Source organism: Cydia splendana, unplaced genomic scaffold (genome assembly GCF_910591565.1).
Source record: "Cydia splendana unplaced genomic scaffold, ilCydSple1.2 scaffold_66_ctg1, whole genome shotgun sequence".
NCBI lineage: Eukaryota > Metazoa > Arthropoda > Insecta > Lepidoptera > Tortricidae > Cydia > Cydia splendana.
Genome location: NW_026946897.1, coordinates 811,464 through 822,868, shown reverse-complemented (window position 1 = coordinate 822,868; position 11,405 = coordinate 811,464).

Sequence of the window (11,405 nt, the reverse complement as noted above, 5' to 3'; positions counted from 1 at the left end):
CGTCCTGGGAAGGATGGCGTATATAGTGCGCGTTGTACAGGTCCGGACGGCTACCGGCGTTCTAACCAGACCCTCCAATAGGATTATTCATTTACCCGTTGACAAACCTGTCAATTAACCTATTCCATTTCAGAATGCAATAAATTCTAATATTTTAATATATTTTTATCTCGTAAACATGGTGATGTTTAGGGCGGGGGTATGTTCAAAATACTATCTATAACATGTACAAGTATCTATATATGCAGATTTGTCTCCCCTCCCCTCACCCGCCCGCGCGGCCCTCTAATTAGTTGACACCTATGACAGACGAAATAAGACATGCACTTAGACGCCTGTGTGCACCGCGAACCTGAACTGAGACAAAAAACTAACAAAAACACACTTAGAATTACAAAAATAAAACTTAATCCGGGGACAAGGAGAGTCAACTAATAGGAACAAATTGACTTTTGCAATTTCCATTTAGTAGGAAATACAACTTCTATATTTGTAATTTGAAGTATGCTAGAGTAATTTCAGAAATTTGGTTTTGTTATTCCGAGAGGTGCTTTAGCAATATCGGAGGTGATTACGCCATGGGTGAAAACTAACCGTTTTGTAATTCTAAGCGTGCTTTAGCAATATCGGAGACGATGACGTCATAGGTTTTACTAAACTGTACTGCGATTCCAAGCTAGCTGTTTTTATTCTAGAGATAATGACGTCACAGGCAAAAACTAAACTGTTTGCAATTCCTCCGCCCCTAGCAAACGGGCGCCGCGAGAGCATGTCGAAGTTGCAGAACAATATATTCCTGTAGACCCCAACTACACAGTAGGTCGCGGGTTAATATGTCCATGGCCCACAATATATCCTAAATTTATTATTTAACTTAAGTATGTTTTAAACAAAGAAGACACGAGACACGCCCGCCCGACATCCGACACAATACTAACTCTAACCAAATGAACGTAGCAAGTAGTAAATTTTACTAAAATCACTAACATTCGTTTCGCTGTGTTGGTATTACAAAACTCGTTTAGTGATTGGTACAACAATGAACATAAACACAACAAGTCTATCAACTAAATACCAGTAAACTTTGTAATGTCGCTATAGTAACAACTGAATTGTTATTTTAAATGGGGTAATGTTATTCCCGCGAACTCGTTTTTTAGATATTACAAAACTATGTAAGTGAGACATTTACTAAAATCATAACTTGAAATCACAGATGCTTTTTTCCAAAAATCACAAACTTTACTAGTGTTGGCGCAACATAAGTACTCGTACGAAGACCGGTTGACGACACATGACGTCACACACATACGTCACGGCTCCCCGTTCCGCGTACCTACATTAGACTGCACCTTACAGCCGAAGCGGCTACACATATTTTATATAGATTTCCAAAAACCTAAACGTTATACCTGTATCTAGCTATTAAGTTAATTAAAGAAGATAGTACTATCCTGGAGTTCTTCATTATTCACCGCAAGAGCTTAAATTGAGGAGTACATCGAACAACTAGTAAAAATCGGAGAATTTTAGTAGTAATAAAAATGGATTGTATCAAATACTGAACTTTGTTTAATGCTCCATTTACTAAAGTCTGTTTGCTGAAATTAGATTTAGTATTACTGAGCTGTTTTTAGAAATAAATAAATTTTACAGAAATAGTGAAACTTCCATGATTACTACTAAAACTTCATTTTTTCCCCCAGTACAGAACTGTTTATTAATTCCTGGTGATGATTTTTCTCTCAGTGTGGTGAATTTCGGATACTTACCTGGAAGAATCGTGTCCTGGCACTCCTGGCCGAGTCCTCTGTGCGGGTCCCAACTCCCGGAGAAAGGTTAGTGCTGTCTTGACAAACTGACAAATATTTATCCCAAATTTGTGTACCTACTTGTCCCGTTCTCAAACACCGCTCGTGCTAATATTGATACCCGAGCAAACGAAAGATTCCAAAATTGAACCACAAGCGTAGCGAGTGGTTCGAAAAATTGAATCTTGAGCGTTGCGAGGGTTTCAAAGCACGAGGGTTAAACAAAATTTGCCCCCGAGTGAAATACAAAATTTTTCACCACACCAACCCAAAGCAAATATTAAATGTAAAATATCAAACAAAATCAAACCAAATCAAATTCAAATGAATGTTATTAAATATTTTTTCTACTCCCGTACTTTTATTTGTCATTTAAAGGGTCGTGCACACTCCTTTAAAACCCTACCTTATAGTTGTCAAGACAAGTCTTTAGTCTATTCCCCAAAAAAGAATTTGTGCATACACGCAGTATCTTTTTGGCGATTTTACGATACTTCGTGTAATGACCACTTAAAAAATATTGAATGAAATACAGTGTTGCCAACCTTATTTTAAATGTCATCTCTGACAAATAAGTGAACCACCACCCACCACATACCAAACAAGGTGATTATCTATTTATAATAACAATAAACTATATGACTATGACTATCTTCTAGTTTGGAAGTGTCTCTCGCGCAAACTATTCAGTTTAGAAAAAAATGATATTAGAAACCTCAATATCATTTTTGAAGACCTATGCACATGAGTAATGCACCCGGCTTGAGTTGGGACGCAATGTTGAAACATACCGAAGTATGGCTAGAATTGTTTACAGACCATGAAATTATTCAATTTATAAAGAAAGGTATAATAGGTGGTGTCTGTCAAGCGTCAAATCGCTATGCTAAGGCCAATAATATATTTATGCATGATTATGACTCGAATCAGGACAGAAGTTTTATCATCTATTTGGATATAAATATTCTTTACGGTGATGCCATGCGACGCCCGATTCCAATCGATAACTTTAGGTGGATGAGTGAAAACGAGATTAAACTGTTTGATATAGCAACACAGCGGACAGACTCTGATGTTGGATATATATTAGAAGTAGATTTAGACTCTAAATTATGATTGGTATTTTGTATAGAGTCTAGAGATACCAAATACCAATCATAATCATGGGAAAAATCAGCTTCCAATTAGTAGGCAACTAGGCAGGTATTAAAGTTGTTTCCAACTTCAAGATAAAAGTTAACATGCATGCATCGCAGAAGTAATATTAACGCATAAGTAATATTAAGTTGCTATATTAAGAGGCTGTTAATACCGAAAGCTCGCACACTGTCTAGTGTATCGGACTAATTGAGATAGCACTGTCACGGTTACTGGGCCATAAAAGGGAAAAATATCCTAATAAACAATATATCCCGTTGCTGTGGGAAGAATTATGAGTTGTCGAATACGTTTGACATTGGCAATCCACAGTTAGGTGACAACCAAACCAAACCGAACCACCGAGTTCAGAGCTGAGTTTTGGTTGTACCAAATGATATTTATTATCCACAGTTGATGGAATCAAGGCTTGATTTGATGTAGATGCAAAGTCTGACAGTTGTACATCTCAAATAAGGCCCCTGAACATTACAGCCGATATACCATATTTGAATATGTCAATATTGTATTCAGCAAGTATTCTAATTAAAAATGATAATCAAATAGTATATCCAATGTAATTTATAATAATAACGGTCAATTAGGTAGGAACATCATTATAAGTACATACCTAAAAACCTGAATAGTAAAAATATAATTATTTATATAGAACATTGTTTGCTAAAATAACTTAACCTATCTATACACAAGTAAAACTAAACAACTTGTTGTGGTGTCTACTGTAACAAATAGTATGACATTCCTACCTAACTTAACATTGGACTATGTATGAGTATTATAAATTGCATTATATATATATATATATATACGGTATTATCAAACAAGCCAAGTAAAACTAAGGCTATCAGGTTGTTGCCAATAAGTAATGTAGAACCTACATGTACAAGGCGTAATTGCGACGAAACAATCTGTTAGGTTACAAATTTTATTGTAAATTCACAAAAGAGGTTTCATTTTGTGAAACTTGTATGTACATAGCTTGTACCTATGCTAATGAAAATACCTAGAAATGTGTAAGCATCAAAAGAGAATATTATGTACCAATTAAGGTTAAAAAGATAAACCTCCTAGTTATTAACAATTAAAATAAAAGGAAACTGATTCAAAACTGCGAAAAGGGTAAAGGAGAGGGACCTAACAAATTGTAAAATTAAAAGTTGCACAAAGAGCGATGGAACGCAGTATGCTCTGTATATCTCTCTGCGATAGAATCCGAAACGAGGAGATCCGGTGACGGACCAAAGTAGTAGACATCGGCCGACGGATTGCTACTCTGAAATGGGCCTGGGCCGGGCACATATCTCGCAGAGATGATAGGATGATAGGAGATGGAGCAAGCGTGTCCTAGCGTGGAGGCCTCGTTCAAAAAGACCAGATCACAGACCTCCAACAAGATGTGAGGACGATATTAAAAAGATTGCACGCCCACTCTGGAGGAGAGAAGCAGCAAATCGGGCTCCTTGGAGGAGATTTGGAGAGGCGTATGCCCAACAGTGGGCGCATACTCGCTGAGGAAGAGAGAGGAAGATAGTACGTTTTTTATTGGGAAGTGGTAACTAGATGATGCCCGATTCATTCCCCATACCAGTTTTTAGGGTTCCGTACCTCAAAAGGAAAAAACGGAACCCTTATAGGATCACTCGTGCGTCTGTCTGTCTGTCTGTCTGACTGTCTGTCTGTCTGTCCGTCTGTCACAGCCGATTTTCTCCGGAACTACTGGACCAATCAAGTTGAAATTTGGTACACATATGTAAGTTTGTGACCCAAATACGGACATGTAACGTAAACAAATGAATTTTAAACATGGGGGCCACTTTTGGGGGGTAAATGAAAAAATTAAAAAATTTAAGATTTCAAACTATATCGTGTTACATATCAAATGAAAGAGCTTATTGTAAGGATCTCAAATATATTTTTTTTATAATTTTCGAATAAACAGTTTAGAAGTTATTCAAGAAAATAGGCAAAAAATGACCATTCCCCCCCCCTTATCTCCGAAACTACTAGGTCTTAAATTAAAAAAAAAATACATAAAATTGGTCTATACCTATAGATGACAGGAAAACCTATTAGAAATGTACAGTCAAGCGTGAGTCGGACTTAATTACAGTTTTTGATCCGACCCCTACGGATTTTTTAAAGAGATTTCACTCACGTTTCACATAAAAAATACATTGTTAACAGTGCCGGATTACTTAGAGTAGAGTAGAGTAAAAATGTTAAATTGAGAGCTAGCTCAAAATTTTTTGTACTCGTCGACTTTAATGGTTGAATTAATAAAGACTTTGTAACCAATAAGCAAAACAAGCACGTGCTTACGGCACCACGTTCAGGGGGGGCACCAAAATGCCAGGTTGAAAAAGGTGAACAAATTTTAAAATTAGGGACAGACACATCGTTTTTACCACACGATTTTTTTAGCTGTCCAAAAGCTAATTTGCAAAAATAATGGCGCGTAATTCTTTGGGAAACAATCGGTCGCAGTAGAAGAGTCGTGATTACATGCATAGATTCGATTTCAACCCACTCTTTTGCGGTTCGGCGTTAGGTCTTATGCGAGGCCTTCTGCCTTACGGCAAAGTTGATCTTCTGCCTTAATTACACTTGGGCGTGGATCCAAATCCAAGCTTTCCTCTTTCGCAGCTGGGCCTACTGTCTTTCTCACACTTCGCCAATTCAATTCCAAGCTCTGCTTTCTTGCATATTTTATGCATGAAAACAACCTCGCTGAGACCCTTAAATATCGAGCCCTATGCGAAGCTAGGCTGATAGAAAACTGTCCCATCCCTTCTCTGTATGAAATCCTGGATTCGCGCCTGGTTGGGACTAAAACTAAAATTGCGTTTTTATATCGAAAAATTTTCGCGCTCGCTTCGCTCGCGTTTTCAATAACTTTATAAGGTATGATAAAAGTGACATTCGGGTGGCGACTGCAGCAACATTACTCTGTTGCAACGTTACTGCTGCAGTACTGTCAACTTCCGTGATAAAATGATGTGACTGATTTCCATACTAAAAGTAAAAATGTACAACTGTCTATCATATTGCGTTTTTATATCGAAAAATTTCCGCGCTCGCTTCGCTCGCATTTCTATTACTTTCTAAGCTATGATAAAGGTGACATTCGGGTGGCGACTGCAACAGCATTAGGTACTCTGTTGCAACATTACTGCTGCGGCACTGTCAATTTTCGTGATAAAATGATGTGACTGATTTCCATTCTCAGCTGTAATGCGGCAATGAACTTCTCTCAATTTACCAAAAAATCAATGTAATCTTGATGACCCTAGGGAGAGGGGGCACCTAGAAATGCTTAGGGCATCAAAATATCTTAATCCGGCACTGATTGTTAAAAATTGTGTAATATACGGAACCCTTAGAACGCGAGTCCGACTCGCACTTGGCCGGTTTTTTAGGGTTCCGTAGCAAAATATGACGCAATCCTTAAAATATTATAAACTTAAAGTAGTAATGAAATGCAATCAAACCCTCATATTTTCATATTTTTGTATGAAACTTGATTAATAAAAAATACTGTCTGAAAGCCCATTTAATGCAGATTATAAAAACATTAACAGTAAATATAAATTTGACTATTTTCAATGTAAAATAAAATATTGAACGTACTGCAACGTTCGCCAGCTCAGCGTAGGGGATGGCAAAAAGACCATAGAAGATCCACTTATTATTATTATAGCTACGCCCTGTGGTGTTACCCGCGGTAAAGAAGTAGCCTATGTGTTAATTAGGGCTGTCAGAGATTGAACTCTGTGTCAGAGGGGGGGGAGGCGTGGGCAAAGTATAAAGCTCCCAGCGCTCAGAAAAAAAAATCTGGTGGATTAGTTTGGACCTTTCAGTCAAGTTTGGTGTCGTTTTCAGGTAACTAGATGATGCCCGATTCATTCCCCATACCAGTTTTTTAGGGTTCCGTAGCAAAATATGACGCAATCCTTAAAATAATAAACTTTTAGTAGTAACGAAATGCAATCAAACCCTCATATTGTCATATTTTTGTATGAAACTTGATTTATAAAAAATACTGTCTAAAAGCTCAATTAATGCAGATGATAACAACATTAACAGTAAATATAAATTTTACTACTTTCAATGTAAAATAAAATATTGAAAGTACTGCGACGTTCGCCAGCTCAGCGTAGGGGATGGCAAAAAGACCATAGAAGATTCACTTAATATTATTCTAGCTACGCCCTGCGGTGTTACTTGCGGGAAAGAAGTAGCCTATGTGTTAATTCAGGCTGTCAGCTACTTTAATACCTAATATTATCAAAATTGGTCATGCCACTTAAGCGTGAAAAAGTAACAAATACACACACTCACAAACTTTCGCTTTATAATATTAATCATCTTCAATGTGTGATTTTTAATCATCTTCAATTTATAAATAAAGTCAGGTAAGATTGTTAAAAATAAAGACAATAATAGAACGTTTGTGAAAGTTTTATTTACATTTACGTCGAGAGCAGAATTAAGAAGGCTAAAGCTGCATTTGCTCAACTCAAGCCTGTCTGGGACTCAAACATTCTCACTCGCCGCGTAAAAGTCTCCCTCTTCGAATCCATCGTCAAGTCCGTGCTGCTCTTCGGCTGTGAGACGTGGAGAGTGATAAAGGGGCTGACACACAAGCTACAAGTGTTTGTCAATAAGTCCCTATGGTCGATCCTCCGCATATTCTGGCCGAAGACTTAAGAAATGAGGATTTGTGGAGTATGTGCCGACAACCTCCGATCGCCGAAGAAGTAGCGCTGCGGAAGTGGAGATGGATCGGTCATACCCTGCGAAGAGGAGATACGAACAACGCCAGTATCGCATTCGAGTGGCGGCCTCAGGGCGGGAAGCGAGCCCGCAAACGCCCTGTGCACACCTGGAGGCGCAGCGTAGAGAACGAACTGACAGCCGTAGGACTGAGCTGGAACGAGGCCAAGACGGTTGCTCAAGACAGGAGGGCGTGAAAGGATCTTGTGGAGGCCCTATGCACCTCCGGGGTGCCCTAGGACAGAAAACAACAATATCAGCAAGATGAAGCATTATCCGTGTGTCGGCTTCTTCGTGATTGCACGGTGCCACATTTTCAGTCAGAGTGGTTTTACTCAGAGCTTTGTCGCCATCAGTTATGATGAACTCTCTACCCATTGGTAAGTCCATGTTTGAGTAACAATGTAACGACAAAAGATGGTATAGCTCTTCTTTGTTTGATCCTCGAAATCAAATGAACGCGAATGGCGAAGGTCCTTTACCCCACCGGGCGACGCCCGCGCGCCTCCCGCGAAAATCGAGTAGGTACGTACAATAATTATTTTATTTCACATGGAAAATAGTCAAATGTATATTTAATGTTAATGTTTTTAAAATCTGCATTAAATGGGCTTTCGTACAGTATTTTTTATAAACCAAGTTTAATACTAAAATATAAAACTATACGGGTTTGTTTGCTTTGTGTCACTACTAAAAGTTTATTATTTTAAGGATTGCGTCATATTTTGCTACGGAACTCTAAAAAACTGGTATGGGGAATGAATCGGACATCATCTAGTTACCTGAAAACGACACCAAACTTGACTAAAATGTCCAAACTAATCCGCCAGAATTTTTTTTCTGAGCGCCGGTAGCGTTGTACTTTGAGCCCCCCCTCCCACCCCCCAAGCACGGAGTTCAATTTGGCTACCGGGCGTTTTGGGCTCAGGTGAACATGTATAATACCCCTACCAAATGGCATTGCTGTACCCTAAAATTTATACCTCTCCATACAAGCATGCCTAATAGAAAACGTACTAAGAGAGAGTAAAACACTTTATTACACAAAGCAAGTACCCAACTAGCAAACTAAGTCATATAAGCTTCACTCTTTCGACTGTTTAGTCGAAAAACAGTCGTAAGAAAGATTCATCTTTATCAAAAAGCCGTATAAAAGCAACTCTCTCGACTGTTTAGCATCGAACGCTTTTTTGTCGCATAATAAACTTGTCGATTTAACGTGCTCTCGATCAACTCATATCGCTTTTACTCGATAATTGTATAAAGGTATTTCTCGATCGCCTTCTTACAACTGATATGTCGTATGAAGGTTGTATAAAGGTAACCAAGTTGCTAATTTGTCATCAAAACAGCTTTTATAGCGCCATCTTTCGACATTCAGTTCTTACAGCACAATTGCTGAGTAAAAGCGGTTCATTCAACAAAATAGTCCTATAATGGCGGTCTGCATGACTTTCTTTCTACTTGAATATTGAGGTTGAGAAAAGGCTGTTTTGACAGCTATCATTCAACAAAATAGTCGTATAAAAGCGGTCTGCATGACTTTCTTTCGACTTGAATATTGAGGTTGAGAAAACTGCACCATGGCACGGCTACGTCATCGATATACGTCACAGCGTCGCGTCACCTGCACTGCATCACGCCGGCGTATGCGCCCACGTCACCACGTTACGTTGCAGCCACCCCGCGCCCGCGCCGCGCATCATCGATATTGGGCAATTGGTCCAATCGTGTTAATAAAACGGAAGTGCAAGCTCACTCTGGGCCTTTTTGACACCTAACATCGGGTCTTAGGACAACGCGTTAGATTAAGCTATAAATGTAATCTTTATATTTTAATTAAATCTCTTTTATTCGACGCATTCTTATAATTTATCTCCTCCACTGCTGCCTCCCTATATAATTGGCGCAGTCGTGAGTCGAGTCGATTCGGTACGCGAAATCTAGCATCGATATCCCGTCCTGAGCACGAATCTACGTGTGCATCGACTCTACAAAGAACCTGAGCAGCACAGACGAGGAGATCTACTTGGCGCTTGAATAGAGAGAAGAAAACGTGAAATGTGGTGGTGAGTACACATAGGGTTTGGTTGCATTCCTGTGTATTTCCCCCTTTTCCAAAATTTTTTGCCCACTTTCCGCCCAATCTAGGGATAGGAGTAGTAGGTTTCGGCGCATCGAGCGCATTGATTTATTTAGAAATTTAGATAGTATTATTGAAGAAGACGAAATGGCAAACAATGATTTTAATGATATTTTTAAAGCCCTTAAGGTAGTTCCAGAATTCGATGGAAATCCTGATGTTTTAGTTAGATTTATAAATATATGTGATCAGATAATTGCCAGATATGTGAGAGCAGAGGCTGGGAACGAATTAAATAATTTGTCGGTCTTAAATGGACTCTTAAATAAAATCACGGGTTCCGCAGCGCGAACCCTTACAAATAACGGAATTCCTAGTACCTGGGCAGGGATTAGAGATTCTCTAATAAATATTTTTTCCGATCGTAGAGATGAAACGGCATTATACACAGATTTATCTATGATGACGCAAGGTAGGGACACACCACAGGTGTTTTACGAGAAATGTCAGCACATGCTTTGTACGATAGTAACTTATGTGCAATTGCACGAAACTGTAGAGACCACTATAATAGCAAAAAGAGAGTTGTATAAAAAACTTGCTTTAGAAACGTACCTGAGAGGTCTTTCTGAACCTCTTGGATCTCGTATGAGATGTATGAAACCTGACTCGATGGAACAAGCCCTTGAATTCGCACAAAAAGAACTTAACGTCATGTATTTGCAAAATAAAAATAAAAACTACGAAATTGCGCAGAAACCTTACTTTTCTAATAAAAAGCAGAACTTATCACCGAATTCTAATTCTTATCCAATTAACTACCAACAGCCGCAACAGCAGCATTCGCAGCATCAACCTAATAATAACGCCTATCAGTTTAGACCCCCTAATACTAACCCGCAGCAAGCTGGCCCATCTAGGACCCAGCAAATGCTCCGAGCGTTACCTCGCTCGAATATGTCCACAGGATTTAGAATTCCGCAGAGAACTCAAGTTCACCAGCAACAGCAAAATAATCCTCAACCAATGAGCGGTGTAAGCCACCCCGTTGCTCGTACTCTAGCCCCAACTAGAAACAACTGGAGTCAACCCTCTCGTAATAATACTAATAATACAGCCGAGACGAACATGCACGAATCACAATCTTACTATGACTATGGCGACTATGACTATAACAATTATTATGACAATAGCTATGAGTATCAATCCCCAGAACAATTTTTACCACAGGTAGATAATTTTGACATTACGGAACAGCCACAACAATCTGACCCCGATAATGACAATATAAATGATTCGATTTTTTTCCAGGATCTTGTGAAAAACTCACCAAGATAGAGATTAACATTCAAAATCAGCAACAGTTACCTTACATACAAATACGGAACCCACCTCTTAAAATACTAATCGACACTGGTGCAAATAAAAGTTTTCTTAGCCCCAAGGCTGTCAAGCAATTTTACGCTCAATGCTCATTACAATACGATCCATTTATTGTCACAAACGTACATGCTTCAACTGTCAACAAGTACTCGGTAACAATACCTTCTTTCCCGGAACTTAACAATGGCGAACCATTG